The sequence below is a fragment of the Ammospiza nelsoni genome, chromosome 31, assembly GCF_027579445.1.
Source record: "Ammospiza nelsoni isolate bAmmNel1 chromosome 31, bAmmNel1.pri, whole genome shotgun sequence".
NCBI lineage: Eukaryota > Metazoa > Chordata > Aves > Passeriformes > Passerellidae > Ammospiza > Ammospiza nelsoni.
The window spans coordinates 3,852,694-3,869,525 of NC_080663.1; the positions used below are offsets into that span (position 1 = coordinate 3,852,694).

General features: G+C 51.5%; 1 pseudogene; it reads right to left on the reverse strand.

The window, feature by feature from the left end:
- Positions 1 to 14,581: 14,581 nt before the first annotated feature.
- On the reverse strand, positions 14,582 to 15,452 carry LOC132085542 (olfactory receptor 14J1-like; annotated as a pseudogene).
- Positions 15,453 to 16,832: the final 1,380 nt, after the last annotated feature.

The following is a 16,832-nucleotide window of genomic DNA, read 5'->3' on the forward strand; positions in this document are numbered from 1 at the left end:
AAGAGAGCCTCCCAGGGCCGAAGCTCTGCTTTTAACCCCTGGGTGTTCTCGGAGGTGTGTCCTAAAACCCACTGGCTACCCCAGGTGCCAATATCAAAATCCAAGCACCCATTGGTTTGACCACAACATCCCAGAATTCCCACTTCTTTCTGGTCAAACCACCACACAGGGTCACAATTGTCTCCTTGGAACCGCACTATAACAACAGACTTTTGGTTCAATGTAGACCCAATGTGCCAAAATGGATTTTGGTTCCATGGTGTTCTGCTGTGTCAAAATGCACCCTTTGTTCCATGAGTTTGCTCAGTGTAACAGTTGACTCCTTGTTCTGTGAGGCCTCGCCATCACCAAATCTCCAAAATACCAGAATAAGACCCGTTAACACTAATTTGCTTTTTAAGAGGGGATCATTTATTCAGGCCTGAGGTCTAGTGAGGGATAACTTCTAAACTTATGTGGACATGTTATTCTACCAGCATCAGTAAGTGTGTATTACAATTTACTCATTTCCATAAAACCCACCTCAAGTTCCCAGGTTCAGTCCTTCGAGTTTTTGTCGGTACAATTTTGAGCCAGATGTCTTTCTCTTCCAACCATCCTTGCTGGGAAAGCAGCCCCTGCATGCCGTGTTCCTGTGCTAAAAGTTCACAGGCACAGTAAAAATTAAATTAATCCTTTTGATATCAAGGCCAAGGCTTTGTGTGGGCAGGCAGAGGCAGGCAGGAGGCAGAGCTGTCAGCAAAGGAAGGGCCCAGACACGTGGGGCAGCCGGGGGATGCCGACAGCCTGCAGGGACAGAGACGCAGGGCAGGGACACCGTGGGACAGCCTGGGCTGCACAGGGCACAGGGATGGGCAGCAGCTGCAAGACAGCCCTGCCAGAGCCAACTTGGGCAGCACTTTGGCCATGGCTGCTGGGCCTGGGCCTGAGGCCACGAGGGGACAAGTGACCCTTGCAGGCCTGGGGCCTCATTGCCTCCTTGTCCCTGCTCAGCAGCCTGGCAGGGGCCGCCCCATGCTCCTGCCCTTGCCATTGCCCATCCCCACATGCCAGTGCCCATCCTGGGACGAGCCCTGAGCAAGGAGGAATGGACAGGATCTGCCTGGCCAGGGGCTGGGGCTCAGGCCTTGGCCCTTTGCATTCCTCAAACACATCCAGGTGTGCTCAGCACCAGAGACACCTTTGCTTTATTTGTCCCCAGCTGTCATCACTGCTTCCAGTGTTCTGCTCTAACTGGAACCTGGGGACACTTTGTCAGTCTTGTGCCTCACAGTGATCATTTAAATAACAAGAATCTTCAGTGTTTCAATCTCACTTTGAGTTCTTGAAAAAAATTTTGAGCTCTTTTTGAGGGACTGGGTCTGATGCAAAGAGCATCGAAGCCCCAGAGGGTCATTGAAGTCCCTGTGCTGTGTCTGTGCTGCTGAGCTGGGCCGGGCTCCTGGCCCAGAGGCAGCTCCTGGCAGGGGCAGCGCTGCAGAGAGACAGCTCTGGCCAGGAGCAGCTCCTGTGCACAGCCCAGCAGGGCTGGGGCACTGCCAGGGCCCCTCAGGGACACCAGCAGGGCACAGACAGAGCTCACAGGGGCTCAGCACTGGCAGGGGCTGTGTGATGGCCCCGAGGGGGCTGTGTCACAGCAGCACCTCTGTGGCTGTGTCATAGAGGCACAGAGCAGCTGGGATGTCAGCAAGGGGCTGTGTGACAGCACAGAGTGGGTTGTGTGAGATCATGGTATGACTGTGTGACATTAAAGAGTGGGCTTTGAGGTCAAAGTGTGTGCTGTGACATTACAGAGTGGCAGAATGACATCACAGAGAGGCTTTTGTGGCATCACTGAGAGGGTTATGACATGCCAAAGTTGGCTGTGACGTCATAGAGTAGGGTGTGAGGCCATAGAGCAGATCCTACCATTATGGAGGGTGCCTCTGTGATGTCAGAGAGTGGGTTGTGACATCACTGGGTAGCTGTGTAAAATCATAGAACAGGCTGTGACATCACAGAACATACAGTGACATCACATTGTGATTTTTTGACATCAGCATCTTCTGTGTCATCACAGGATGCTGTGTGACATCACAGGGGCTGTGTGAGGTCACTGGGGAGGTCACTCTGCCCCGGCCCCCCTCACAGCTTCCCCCAGAGCAGTCCAACACTGCTCATGCACAGCGGGGTTGCCTGTCCCCTCAGGTCCCTCCGCCCCTGGCCCCACAGCCTCCCCCAGAGGATGTTCAATGAGATCTGTTATAAATTTAACTCCGCAACGAGTCAAGTTGTCCAATTGGAATTTATTAATTATAGCAAGCAAAGGTAATAAGCAAAGCAGCGCTGGGTGACTGGGGAGTCTTCGCTCCACCAACAGCCGCACCCAGTATCTAACAAGTCCCCTTCTTATACTAGTCCATTTCCGTATACGTGTTCTTCCCTTGGCGCATGCTCCAATTGTTGCTAGGGGGTCTTCTTCTACCCCCTGGTGGTCGCTGGATAAAGGCTCAAAGTCTTCCTCAGGCCTGTACTCTTCACCTCGGAACTCTCGCCTTCCTTATATGGTGGTGGTGTTTGGCTGATTTCTATTTCTTGGCTGGCTCTTCTCAGTTCCTAAAACTTAGCTTTTCGCATGGTTAATATTTGCGCAATGCGTGGTTAATGTCTACACAGGAAATAGCTGATATATTATTCTGGGTTATGTATTTCTTAATCACATGGTTGCCCATATATTTCTTAATCACATAGTTGCTCATATATTTCTCAATCACATGGTTGCCCATATCGGGGTTTAGTGAAAAGGGATTCATTACAAGATTGACCCCAGAGCCTGACATGGGGACGGGGGGCCGGGGCCCTGGGGCTGGCACAGGGGGACAGGGAGCCCCTGGCAGAGTCCCCGTGTCCCCCAGGGCTAGAGCCTGGGCCAGGGCTTGTCCACCCTGTTATGAACAAAGCCTTGAGAGTGCTGAAAAAATCCCCAAGAAGGGGTCAGCAAAAACTAGATTTAATATTAAGGGACAGCAGCACAAAGTTCGTTAGCAAGAGTCACTCTGGTCCTGACAGTGTTTGTAGAGCCCCAAGAGAGGGGCTTCAGTCCCAGCAATGGCTCATCCTGGCCGCACTTGGCACCAATAGCTTTCTTTGGCAGTGTGAGAACAGGGATGTTGTGCCACTGAGGGAACAAAAACAGTTCCCAGGGCTGCTCCTACAGAAAGCAGAAGCTGGTTGGGCAGCAGCAGTGCCTGGAGCAGACAGTGTTTGTGATGAGCTGCAGAGGAGCTGAGCCCAGGGGCTGTTGGCCAAGGCTGAGGCCCAGGGAGCATTTCTCAGCTGGCAGGGCAGCCTGAGAAGGGAAGGGGGGAATGCAGCAGCACAGGGCCCTGTGACACCAAGGGAACAGTGTGACACTGTGGGGCCCTGTGAAACCAAGGGACCATTGTGACACTGCAGGGCCCTGTGAGACCAAGGGACCATTGTGATACTGTGAGGCCACACGGAATTGTAGAGACCACTGTGACATTGCTGGTCTTCATGGAACAAAGGGGGCTGTACTGACACTGTGTGGCTCTGTGGAATGTAGGGATCATTGTGTCACTGTGAGGCCCCAGCAAACCAAGGGTCCATTTGTGACACCACGAGGCCTCATGGAACTGTGGAGACCATTATGACACTTAGGGATGTGATGGAACCAAGGGGCCATTGTGACGCTGCAAGACTCCATGGAGCCGAAGGTCACTTGTGACATTGCAAGGCCTCATGGAACAATGGAGACACTATTAAGTGACTTTACAGCCTCATGGACCCAAGGGGCCATTGTGACACTGTGGGGCACCATGGCACCAAGTAGACCATTGCTACACTGAGAAGACTCATGGGATCGTGGAGACCATTGTGACACTATGAATCCCCATGGAATAAGCACAGAATTGTGATACTGTGAGGCCTTGTGGTACCAGTGAGACCATTGTGACCCTGGGGGTCTGCACAGAACCAAAAGCATCATTGTGATACTCTGGGGCCTCGTGAAACCAAGAGACCTTTGTGAAACTGCAGGCCTGCATGGAACCAAAGGGCCATTGTGACATTGCAGGGCCTGATGTCATCAATGGTCCATTGTGAGACTGTGGAGCCAAAGGAGACCATTGTGACACTGCAAACCCCCAGGGTCCAAAGGCTCATTGTGACATTGCAGGGCTCATGGAATGGAGGAGTCATGTGACACTGTGGGGCCTGGGGAACCATGGAGACCATTGTGACACTGCAAGGCCTCATGGAATCATTTGGACCATTGTGACACTGCAGAGCCTTCTGGAACCCAGGGACCGCTGTGACACTGTGGGACCGCGTTGAACCAAGAGTCCGTTTTGACACTACAGGACTTCTTGTAATCAAAGGGACCATTGTGACACTGTGGGACTCTATGGAAACAAGGCACCATTTTGGCACTGTGGGACTGCATTAATCCATTTTGGCTCTATGGGGCCCCACAAAACTAAGGGAACACAGAACAGGTCTGGCTGGTTCAGCCTCCCAGGGGCCACCTGACTGGTCCAGCTGACCTTGGCATGTTGAGGGTCTCTTATCTTCTGCTGCTGTAACACTGGGATTCCATGCTTTTCTTGCCATGGAAAAGAACTCTCCCTCTCCTCCAGGAACCTGTGTCCAAAATTGGGATTTCACCTCCAAATTTCCTTATATCCAGAGATTGTTCCCATAGGAATATGGTCAGGACAAGTCTGGCTGGCAATGGTTTCACAAGGATCACCTCTCATTGGTCCTTGAAACACTGGGGAAGGCAGCGTGCTTTCCTTCCTATGGGAAAGAACTGTCCTGCTTCTCCAGGCACTCATGGCCAAGACTGGGCTTCCACATCTAAAATTCCCTATGTCCAAAGAATGCTTCCAGACAAAATCTGCCATTCATGACAAGTCTGGCTGGCCTAGGCCTAGTGAGGCTCTCACCTGCCTTCCAAACACTGGGGGTTGAGGCTGTGGAATAGAACTGTCCTTCTCATCCACGTGCCCATGGCCAGAATTGGGATTTCACCTCCAACATTTTCCATTGTGACAGACTGGAGGAGATTGTTGGCTGGAAACACTGCGTGTGAGCGGAGGAAGGGGCAGGTCCACCCTTGCCCCGCCCTGGAACCCAAGCACTGCCTTGCCCTGGAACCCCAATCCCCCCAGAGCCTCTATCCCAGCCCAGCAGTGTCTGCCAGTCCCTGGCACAGCACAGGCAATGCTCCACAGCCACCTCTGCAGCCCCCAGCCCAGCTCCTGAGGGACCAAATGACCCCAAGTCCCACCTGGTTGAAGGGCCCAGCAAGATCAAGGGGAATTGAAGACTGGCCACAAGGCAAGCACAAATCTTGACCCTACCTCCTCTTGGAATTTCCATCTGAACACCACTGAAATCCAGGAGTTTGTAGCTCTGTGTGTGCTTCTCTAAATCTTTTATGTTTTTCTCTCTTTCTGTGTCTTCTTCTTCTGTTTCTGTGCTCCTGCAAATTTTGATTAACAATTAATTGAACAGGCTTAGAGTTTGTGAAGTTGAATGGGCCGAGTCAATGCCTTGAGAAGTGTTTTTTGTTGACTGAATATCTGTCATAGTCTGACGTGAGAAGAATTTTTAAAAGTAGTACAAAAGTTTTTGTGTAACTGACAACCTGTTCAACCACTAAGATACTGAACACGCCTCTGTGAAACACATAAGTTAAAGACAAAAAAATCCAGGAACCTCCTCTTTCTTTTTCAGTCAACAAAGAAGCAGTGGGCCCTGGCCCTGGCCCGCATCTCAACCAAACCAAACCAAACCAAACCAAACCAAACCAAACCAAACCAAACCAAACCAAACCAAACCAAACCAAACCAAACCAATCCAAGCAGCCCTGCCATGGGCTGAGCCTCTTCTCCCCTCACCAGGCTGTCCCCACCCCATTGGCCCCATTCAAACCAAACTAAACCCCAACAACTAACAAACAGGAAAACCGAAGAGGCCACAAAACCCCAACCAGAACAAAGCTACCCACAGCTTTTAAAATCTTACTGTCAAGTCCCTCCCCACCCCCAATTACACAATTAAAACCAAAAACTCCTACAACCTTCAACTCATACAAAATAACCCTACCACTAAAATTAAACACATGAAAACCAAAAAACCAACCATAAAACTAATCCGAACACAACTTCCAGCACAAGTTACTGGCGGCTCAGGTGTTAATCCTATCAATACTTCAATCCTCACTCAAGTAAGGGAAGAAACATAATACAAACATTAAAAAAAATAAAAAAGATAAAACCATCAAAGTCAGTAAAGAAGAAATTAAATCCCAAATAAAACAGAAAAAAATACCTTAAACCTAAAAGTAAAATCTGCTTTTAAACTATAAAGAAAAATCTCTTTTTCTTTATTACACATAAAACGATATAAAACTAAAATAGTCAAAACAATATCAAACAAAAAACTCAATATTAAAAAACAAATGTTAAAATAAATGTAATTTCATTTCCAGAGTTAAAAATAATTTTAAAAGTAAATTATGAAAACATTTTCCTTTAAATAACTCATCTTTAAAACAAAACACAATAGGTCTACATGGCCCATCAACAAGCTGTAAAAAAGCTTGAAGCAATTATAAAAATAGATTCATAATAACAAATTTCCCCAGACAGCTGTTATGCATGAGAGAATTAAGAACCACAAAAAAACTAATTTTTCCCCTTATAAAAATCTTCATAAACTTAACAAGAAAAATTTCTCTCCCTAAGTAAACTAAAAAAAGACTATTCTAGAGATAGTAAACTAATTAGAAATTTTAAGTTTACTTTGTTTCCATTGTCAGAAAAAAGACAAAGTTGTAAAGAAAAAAAATATTCGGAAGAGTTTATTTTAATTCTTACTATCATTTTCTTTTAAAAATTCTTTTAAAATTTCTTTTTAACAAAATTTTCTTTCTACTCTTTGAAAATTTTAGGCCTACTTTACCTTTCCTGTAATCCTAACTCACAACAAAAAAAAATACATAAATAATTAACTGACCCTAAAACCCACAACACTCATCAATCCGCTAATTAGGAAATCTCAAGTTTAGAAAAATCTTCAATTAACAAACCAAAACCACTACAATGTCATAATAAACCATTTGGGAAAGTTTCTCTGATTTTCTGAAGTTGTCAGTAAAGCCTGTTAGATTGCTTTCAGCTCTTGACAATCTCTTGTTGGTATTTCTCCAGTGAGTCCAACTCAGAATACACAAACAATTGTAATTCCTTTAAATCTCTCCTTGAGAGTGCTTTGGGGGATGGGAGTCAGGGCTTGTGTGTCCTGCTTGGCACAGCCCAGGCAGGGCTTTCCCAGCCACATTCCACACTCCATTTCCCAGCTGGAGCCGCTGGTGCCTCTGAGTTGTGCTGCCCCAGCCCCAGGGATGCTCTCCTTGTCTGCCCATTCCCCCACGGTCTCTGGGCAGGGATGGCCTCAGTGGGGGCTGCTGACATCCTCAGCACCTTGGAGGCTGCTGCTGAATATTCCTGCTGCAGAGGCTTGTTCAGCCTTCAGCTCTTCAGTGCAGGAATTCAGTGGTCCAGGACTCATTGACATTCAGAACAGCTGAACAAGCCAAGCCTCTGGGACTAATTTGATTAAATTTTCAAATCTTTTGTGGTTAATTAAACGAATTCCAGTAGTGTATTCAAGTTGAATAGATTCTATTTAAAGAGACAGTGAGAAAAGATTTCCTAGGTCTAATTTAGGTTTCTTCTCCCTGTTAATTTATTGATACGTGTAATCTCCAGCTGACACTGAATCTAAGTACCTCTTCATGCAGTCTGAATAGATATGAAAATCAAGACCCTCCATGGCTGACAATCAATGTGACTCTGTCCCTACCCCCACCCCACCATTTCCCCCATCCCAGCCCTGGCACTCAGAGCGGCCTTGTGCAAATCTGAGCTCCCTCCAGCCCAGGCTGCACGTACAGCTTTCAGCTCCTTGGCTCCAACTGCCACCTGCTTTCCTTGGAGAAGGAGCTGCCCGAGACACAGAGGGATGTTCATTTCTTGTCAGCCAACAAAGCCAAGGGAAGGCACAGCTCCATCAAATGCAAAAGTCATTCCTCTGCTGGATAATAAATCCACTTTGCACAGAAGATACTCTCAGAGGAATGGAAAACACCTTCTGTGCCCAGCACAGATCCCGAGGTCCCCCCAAACCCTTCCTGCCCCAATTCTGCCCAGATTTGCTCTTTGCACACACGAGTCACAGGCTGAATTCAGGAGCTCCCTCCATGCCCAGAGGGAGGAAAAGAGAGAAAGGAGATGAAGAGCTCCCCTGTGCAGAGGCAAGGTCCAAGTGCACCCCCTGCAGTGGGAACCACAACTCATCAGGTTTGTGTCCTTTGGGCTCAGGGCCTGGTGACACTCAGAGGCACAGGAAGGTTTCTTGCCAACAAATACAAGTTGAACATTTGAACAGTTTAATAACCATCACAGCTCTTACCTCAGCTCTTTGTGATGTCCCAGCAGCATCTGACATGTCCACCATCCCCAGGAGATCTCTGTTCTGGAACAGTTTTAGACAGAGACATAAGAAAATGTAATTCTGTGATAGATATAATGACAATTAGGTTGTTGTATAATGTGATATATATTTGAAAATCAGAATGTCTGGACAATTCCCTAAAGTTCAAAGCATGAAGCCATTCAGTTGAGAGGCACTTGAATGACCAGAGAGCATCTGAAGAAGGAAATCTGTGATCAATGGGAAGGTCATAGATCAGGCTGGTCGAGTGAAGAGATGTCCTTAGATGTGGCCATTCAAACATGAGAACTGGAAATACTGGAAGGAAGAGGATCATGAAATATTAGACTAAATGTTGGTGACTAACATAGAGAAGAAGACTGATATTTTTTCCTGGAATCAGTACAAGAATCCAGTAGATCCAGAAAATTCGTGTTCCTTTTGGAAAAATATGCCATCTCCTAAAAGTACTCAAGTGAGTCAGATAATAAAGATTTGCTTGTATATTAGGAAACTAACAGGTATTAAAAAACCTGTGCCCCTTTCCAGGCAGACATCAGCTGTGTGCCCATGAACACGCAGCGCCACTTGTGCCCTGAGGTGCCCAGCTGGGATTGGATCTCTCAGAGAGCACCTGAGAGAGAGCAGAGCACCTTGCAAGCTGCAGGTCCCTGACAGCCCCGCAGGGCTCCTGTCCCATCAACATCTGCTCTGCTCCAGTCTGAAACAGGGCCCAGCATGGTGCCGGGATCATCAGAGAGCTGAGGTGTGTTCTGGAATTCAATGCCCTCCCCATCCCACAGCAGCCCTGCATTTCCCTCCTGCAGCCTTGGTCTCCAGCACAGCCATGGAGGCTCTTTGGGCTCTGGACTGTTCCTGCAGCCCCCAAGGGCATCTGAGCTCTGCCTTTGGCACAGTCAGGCCTGGCCAGCGCAGGCCATGCTCAGCAATTCCCTGTGTGTGCCTGGCCTTGCTGTCAGCCTCGGCAGCAGCTGCGTGGCCCCTTTGTGGCCCTGTGCTGGCCCAGCCCTGGTGGCTCAGCCCCTGTGCAGGCCCAGCCCAGGCCAGGAGCATTGCGGCTGGGAACGGCCCCTGTGCCGTGGTGCCCACAGCAGCCTTGGGGCTCTGTACCCCATGGCCTCCCTGCTGGGCAGCCTCTGCCAGCTCCTGCAGAGCCCCTGGCACCTGTGGGGCTGCACAGACAGCCCTGCCCCGGGCTCTGCCGGCCTCTGGGCCAGCAGAGAGGCCAGCCAGGGCTGGCCATGGCCGGGAACAGGCCCTGAGCCCCGCAGGAGGATGGAGCTGGGCCACAGCCAAACTCAGCCCAGGCCAAAGCTGGGCTCAGACGACAAGGGCTGCCAATGCATGGGCAGAGAGGCTGACAAATGTCCTGGGGCCCCTCCCTGCTCTGTCCATGCCACCAAGGGCACAGAGGAGTCTCCTCTCTGGACCACTTGCCTGTTTGCAATACCTTGCACAGGCGCTGGCCCTGCCCCACAAGGCCTGGCCTGAGTCCTGCCCCTGCACGCTCAGCCAGTCTGAGATGGACACTGATGGTTTCTGGGCCAGGCTCTCTGAGCCCAGCCCAGCTCCCTGCAAGCTCTGCCAGCTGCCCTGAGCTCTGGGCAGCACCAAGGGCCTCTCCCCAGCCCAGCCCAGCCGGCTCTGGCCCCACAGCTCTGCTCAGGCCACACTGCTCTGGGCACTGCCCCATGGCCTTAGCCCCTGGCAAGGGCACAGCAGCAGCTGCAGCTGCCACAGGACTCAGCCCCAGCCATGGGTGAAGGTGCTGGGCCAAGGCCAAAGGAGGCTCCCTGGCTTCCCTGCTCCCCTTGGGCTGAGGTGCTGAGAGCTCTGCAGCCCCTGCTGCCATCCCATCTGCCCAGGGCAGCACAAGAGCCCCGGCCCTGGCACTCTCAAGAGCTGCTCCTGCTCCAGGCCCAGGGCCCATGCCAAAGCTGGGGCAGCCACAAAGCTGTGCACATTTCTGTTCATTGCTGCTCTGATGGGGTTTGATTCTCAGCTTCTTGGCGTTTGATGATGAATTTTCCTACTGTAGAGGCTTCTTCTTTCTTGAGCTCTTCAGTTCAGGAATTCACGGGAAAAGGCTCATAAACATCTGTTCAAAACACCTGTTGCCTTCTGATATAAGGCAAGGTGACCTGGTTCTGAGGAACAGCACGGTGACCCAACTCTCCAGGGTCACTCGGGCCAAAGAGCATGCTGACACCAATGTGGTGGACAGTCAAAGGCTTTTATTATCTCTTCTCGTGGGGTTTTATAATCTAAGGGGTCTGCCTACGTCAAAGGGGGTCTGCAGTACCATCTATGGTTAGTAAGGAGTGGAAAGTTACCAGGAGTGGGATGGAAAGTTACTGGCACTACTGTTAGGGGGGCTACATTCCTAGTTACATTCCTTGGGAGATCTCTTATCTTAAGGGATTAGGGGGAAAAGGAGTCCCGCTGCTTTCCGTCACATCGCGTGATCTTCTGATCGCCTGTCCCTATCTACCACAAACACCTGAACAAGAAAAGCCACAGGGAATACTCTAGGTTTTCAATTCTTTTGTGGTTAATTAGACACATTTCTGAAGTGTATTCAAACTGAATATACTGTATTGAAAACAATGAAGAGAGAACTGATTTATCCTGTTAAGTTTTCTTTTACTGTTTATACAGTGATTTCAGCAATGTCCAATTGATATTGACCGCAGCACCTTCTAATGCAGTCTGAATAAATATTAAAATCAAGAGCTTTAAAGCTGACGATCAGTAACGCTTTGTCCCCACCACTTACCAACAATTTCCCTCATCCAAACCCTGAGAATCCTATGGATCAGGAACAGGTAAGATACCCTCCCTGGAAATGTTTAAGGAAAGACTGGATGTGGCACCCAGTGCCATGGTCTGGGTGACAATGTGGTGTTGGGTTCCAGGTTGGACTTGATGCTCTCCAAGGTCCTTTTCAGCCTGGTTGATTCTCTGATGATTGTGACACTAAACAAGGCCCTGGGGAAGCAAGGGGCCATTGTGACACTGCGGGGCCTGGTAGCACTAAGGGGACAATGGTGACACTGTGTGTGACATGGCAGCACAGAGCCAAGGGGCCATTGTGACAGTGTGGGGCTGAATGGAAGCAAGGAGTCCATGGTGACAGTCTGGGTCCTCCTGGAACCACAGAGGCCACTGTGACCCTGCGGGGCCTTGTGGAACCAAGGGGCCATTGTGCCACTGCAGAACCAAGGAGACCTTTGGGAGAGTGTGGGGACAATGGAATCAAGTGGGCATTGCAGCATTGCAGGGACTCTGGGAACTGAGGGAACAATTGTGACACTGTGGTGTCCCATGGAACCAAGGATCCCGGGTGACACGGCAGGATCTTGTGTCACCAGGGCTCCATTGTGACGCTGCAGCACCAAGGAATTCATTGTGGCACTCTGAGGCCTCATGGAACCAAGAGGCCACTGTGACCCTGCAGGGCCTTGTGGAATGCCAGGCATTGTGACAGAGCTGGACCTGGTGTCATGATGGGGCCATTGTGACACTACAGGGCCCCATGGAACCAAGGGGCCAATGCTGCTCCTCAGGGACTCCTGGAAAGCAAGAAACATGTTTGACACTGTGATGGCCCTTGGGAACAAGAGGCCATTGTGACACTATGGAACCAAGAAGAGGATTGCTGCACTGCCAGACCTCGTGGAACCAAGGATCCACTGTGACACTGCAGGGCCTTGGGGTACCACAGTGCCATTGTGACACTGCAGGGCCCAAGGATCCAAGGGACTTTGTGACACAAAGGGGTCCCAATGAACTAAAGGGACATTGTGACACTGGGAGGCCTCATGGAATCGTGGAGAACATTGGGGCACTGTGGGGCCCAATGGAACTGTGGTGAAACGAAGTTGGCTGGGAGTGTGGATCTGCTGGAGGGTAGGAGTGCTCTGTAAAGGGCACTTGAAAGGCTGGATTCAGAGCCCAAATCCAACAAGGTGAGGTTTAACAAGACCAAGTGCTGGGTCCTGCACTTAGGCCACAATAACCCCTGCAGTGCTACAGGCTGGGGACAGAGTGACAGGACGGCAGAAAGGTTCCTGAAGGGACTGATGGACAGCAGGCTGGACATGAGCCAGCAGAGTGCCCAGGTGGGCAAGAAGGCCAATGGCTCTCCTGGCCTGCATCAGGAATGGTGTGGCCAGCAGGAGCAGGGCAGTGATTCTTCCCCTGTGCTCAGCACTGGTGAGGCCACACTTCAAGTGCTGTTTCCAGTTCTGGGCTCCCCAATTTAGGAAGGCCATGGAGGAGCTGGAGCATGTCCAGGGAAGGATAACAAGGCTGGGGAGGAGTCTGGAGCACAAGTCCTGTGAGGAGAGGCTGAGAGAGCAGCTGGAGTTGTTTATCCTGGAGAAGAGGAGGTTCAGGGCAGACAAGGTGGAGTCAGGGCACAGGCTGGACTTGATGATTTCCAAATATTTTCCAACCTTGCTGATTCTGGGATTCTCTGAAACCACTCTTGGAGCAGTTGCAGGATGAGTCCTGGGCCTCCTCTTCAGCAGCTCCAGCAGCCCAAGTCCCTCAGCTTCTCCTGCCAGCCCCAAAGCCCATCCTGTCAGTCCTGCAGAGCCTCTGCAGCTCCTCCTCACTGCCCAGAACAGGGAGCCCCAGAGCCAGACACAGCAGCCCAGATGTGCCCCCCTGGCCTGGGGTGCCTCTGGCAAGGGAGCAGCACCAGGCACTGCAGGAGCCTGCAGACAATTCCTCCAGCACTTGTAGGGTGATCCTGCAGCCCAAGGGACGTTCCCATGGGGACAAGTCAGGAACTGCAATGGGGAGTGGGGCCAGAGAGGAAAGGGCAAACAGGGATGGGCTGTTTGCAAGGCAGGGAACAGGGGTGGGCAAGAAGGAGAAATTTGTAGTAGGAAGAGTAAAGAAAGCAAAGTTGAAGCAGAGGAAATGCTCTGGGCAGTTTGGGGGGGGCTGCCAGGCAGCCCTGGCTCTGAGCAACAGCGTCTGCAGTGGGACAGGAAACTCCCAGCTGATGGGAACAAACTTTCTGGCTGACTGCAGAGGCCAGGACAAAGCTGAGTGGTTTCCCTGGTGTCCCCCAGCCCTTGCTGGCCCCAGGGGCTGATGGCATTTGTGCTCCCTCAGGTTCATGTCCCCACATAAACAGCATGGGGGTGCTCCCCCTGCTCTGTGCAATGCAAACAGGGGCTGCTGAGCCAGTGCTGCCGTGTCTGTGCCTGCAAGGCTGGGGCACCTGTGTGAGCTGGGGGAGAGGCCAGGGCTGCAGAGGGGGGATGTTGTTGGCAGCTCCATGAGGACGCTCTGGAACGCTGCCTCGGGCTGTCCAGCGCACTGGGGATGGATCAGCCCCTGCTCTGCTGCTCCTTCCCGTCTGCCCCAGGGCCCTTGCAGAGCCCCAGCCATGCTGTTTGCCCCCAGCCTGCCCACGGCCAGCCTGGGGCTGCTCACGGGGCTTTTCTGTGCTGAGCATTGGCCTGGGTGTGTTCTTGAGAGAGCCTGGGCAAGGAGCCTGGAGCCCCCAGGGCCTGGTCTGAGGCGTCAGCGCTGCCCCAGCAGTGCCCATGGCCTGTCTCTGCTGCAGCCCTGGCACTGCCACCCCCAGGGCTGTGCCCGGCCCCGAGAGCACTCAGGCCCTGCAGCAACACCAGGGCCACCAGGGCAGCGGGGCAGGGCCACGGCAGCAGCACTGGCAACACCAAGTGCTGCTGCTGCTGGGCACAGCTGCTGGGCCAGCACTGATCTGCCCCAGCTCTGCACACAGATATTGCTGCTGCAGCTCCAGAGAAGGCAACAAGAGGGGGAACTCTGGTTAAAACTTAACTTTGAGATCCTTTAGTTCCTTTAAAGCCATTGAGAGCACAGCTCCTCACTGACACAGTCTGGGGGCCACAGAAAATGTGGGGAGAAACAAAATGAGAAATGGAGAAACCAGTAGCATTTTATTTGGACAATATTAAAAAAAAATTATTGAGATTAGTAAACTAACCACCATATGCAACAAGAACAATAAAAGATGACATTTATTTCAAGTGATTTGCGGAAATTGGCCAGCAGTTTAATGTTTCTGATATTGTCCAGTCACCAATCTCCACACTGCAGCCTTGAGCTCCTGGTTCCTCAAGCTGTAGATGAGGGGGTTCAGGGCTGGAGGCACCACTGAGTACAGAATTGAAACTGCCAGATCAAGGGATGGGCTGGACATGGAGGAGGGCTTCAGGTAGGCAAAAAATCCAGTGCTGACAAACAGGGAGACAACAGCCAGGTGAGGGAGGCAGGTGGAAAAGGCTTTGTGCCGTCCCTGCTCAGAGGGGATCCTCAGCACAGCCCTGAAGATCTGCACATAGGAGAAAACAATGGACACAAAACAACCAAATACCAAACAGACACTAAATGCAATGAGCCCAAGTTCCCTGAGGTAGGATTTGGAGCAGGAGAGCTTGAGGATCTGTGGGATTTCACAGAAGAACTGGCCCAGGGCATTGCCATGGCACAGGGGCAGGGAAAATGTATTGGCTGTGTGCAGCAGTGAATAGAGAAAGGCACTGGCCCAGGCAGCTGCTGCCATGTGGGCACAAGCTCTGCTGCCCAGGAGGGTCCCATAGTGCAGGGGTTTGCAGATGGACACGTAGCGGTCGTAGCACATGATGGTCAAGAGGGAAACCTCTAATGACATGAAAAACACAAAAAAAAAAGAGCTGTGCAGCACATTCTGAGAAGGAGATGTTCCTGGTGTTCCAGAGGGAATTGTGCATGGCTTTGGGGACAGTGGTGCAGATGGAGCCCAGGTCAGTGAGGGCCAGGTTGAGCAGGAAGAAGAACATGGGCGTGTGCAAGTGGTGGCCGCAGGCTATGGCGCTGATGATGAGGCCGTTGGCCAGGAGGGCAGCCAGGGAGATGCCCAGCAAGAGGCAGAAGTGCAGGAGCTGCAGCTGCCGCGTGTCTGCCAATGCCAGCAGGAGGAAGTACCTGATGGAGCTGCTGTTGGACATTTTCTGTGCCTTGACATGGGGATCTGTAAGAAAAGTAACCATGGAATAGTTGGGTTTGGAGAGGACTTGAAATATCCCAGCACAGCCTGTGGGAACTTTCCCCCGACTGCCTGCCCAGGGCTCTGCTGCCTGGAGCTGTCCCTGCCAGCAGCTGCTTCCCTGTGCCCAGGGCTGGGCCCTGCCAGTGCTGCCAAAGCCCAGCCCAGCCCTGGGGGCTCATCTCTGCCCTGCAGACCCCCTCCCTGCCCAGGGGCAGCTCTGGCTCTGCAGGCTCTGATGGCAACATCACAGGAACCCTGAGGAGGCTGGAGAAGTGACATTGACACTGCCTGTGAAGGGTCCTGTGCTGATTTCTGTCACTGCTTACTTTATTCAGAGCTGAGATCAAATTATTTATTTTTTCTAAACATGAACCGAGAGATAAATATCTACGTGCAATTTTCCATCCCAGCAACCCAAAGCAGTAGGGTAATAAATTTTTCCCTTTTATACAGCCCCTGCCTTGCTGTGCTCCCTGTATTATCTACTTGGAAATATTCTGCAGTTAAATGCCGGGATGGGAGCAGTTCTGAACAATGCAGCAACCTCCACACACAAGGAGAATACTTCCAAGCCTTACCAGCTGCCTCCTCCCACCCAGATCTTGTCCCTCAGTGCTGGGAGCAGCTGCCAGGGCTGGCTGAGAGCTGTCCCTGGCAGGCAGCAGAGTCCTTGCCCCAGCACAGTGCCCTGGGCTGCAGGACCCTGCTCTGCAGGACAGCCCTGGGCACCCCTGGCTGCTCTGCACAAGAGACAATCAGAGAATGTACTCACAGGGTCTGTAGGCATGGGGATGTTCCAGCTTTAGGAGATCACTCCAGGAGCTGCAGCTGCATTGTCCTGCAGCCAGAGGTTCCTGTGCCAAGGGCTGGCAGTGATTCTGCCCGAGGCACTTCTCAGCACCTCCCCAGCCCTGACTGATTGAAGCTGTCTGTGCCTCTGTGCTGTGCCCAGGGTGGCTGCAGGCAGTGCCCCAGTCCTGCTGGGCTGGCAGAAGTGCTGCTCATCAAGAGAAATGTGCTTTTGAAGCTCTTCTTGGTTAAGAAGAGCTGCCTTTGTGCCACGAGCCCAGCCTAGCCCAGCAGCAAAGACACAGCACAAGAACTTTAATGAGCCTTTGGGGCTTTGTGCTCAGGTCCTGAACATCAGTCCCTGAGAGGGAGCTGAAGAAACCTCTCCAGAACTCCAAGGCAGAATCCAACTCCAAAGTTTCTTGGACTTTTAATGGGTCCCACTGAGGTTCACGACTGAGCAAGTGTCCCCAGGCCCCAGGAAGAG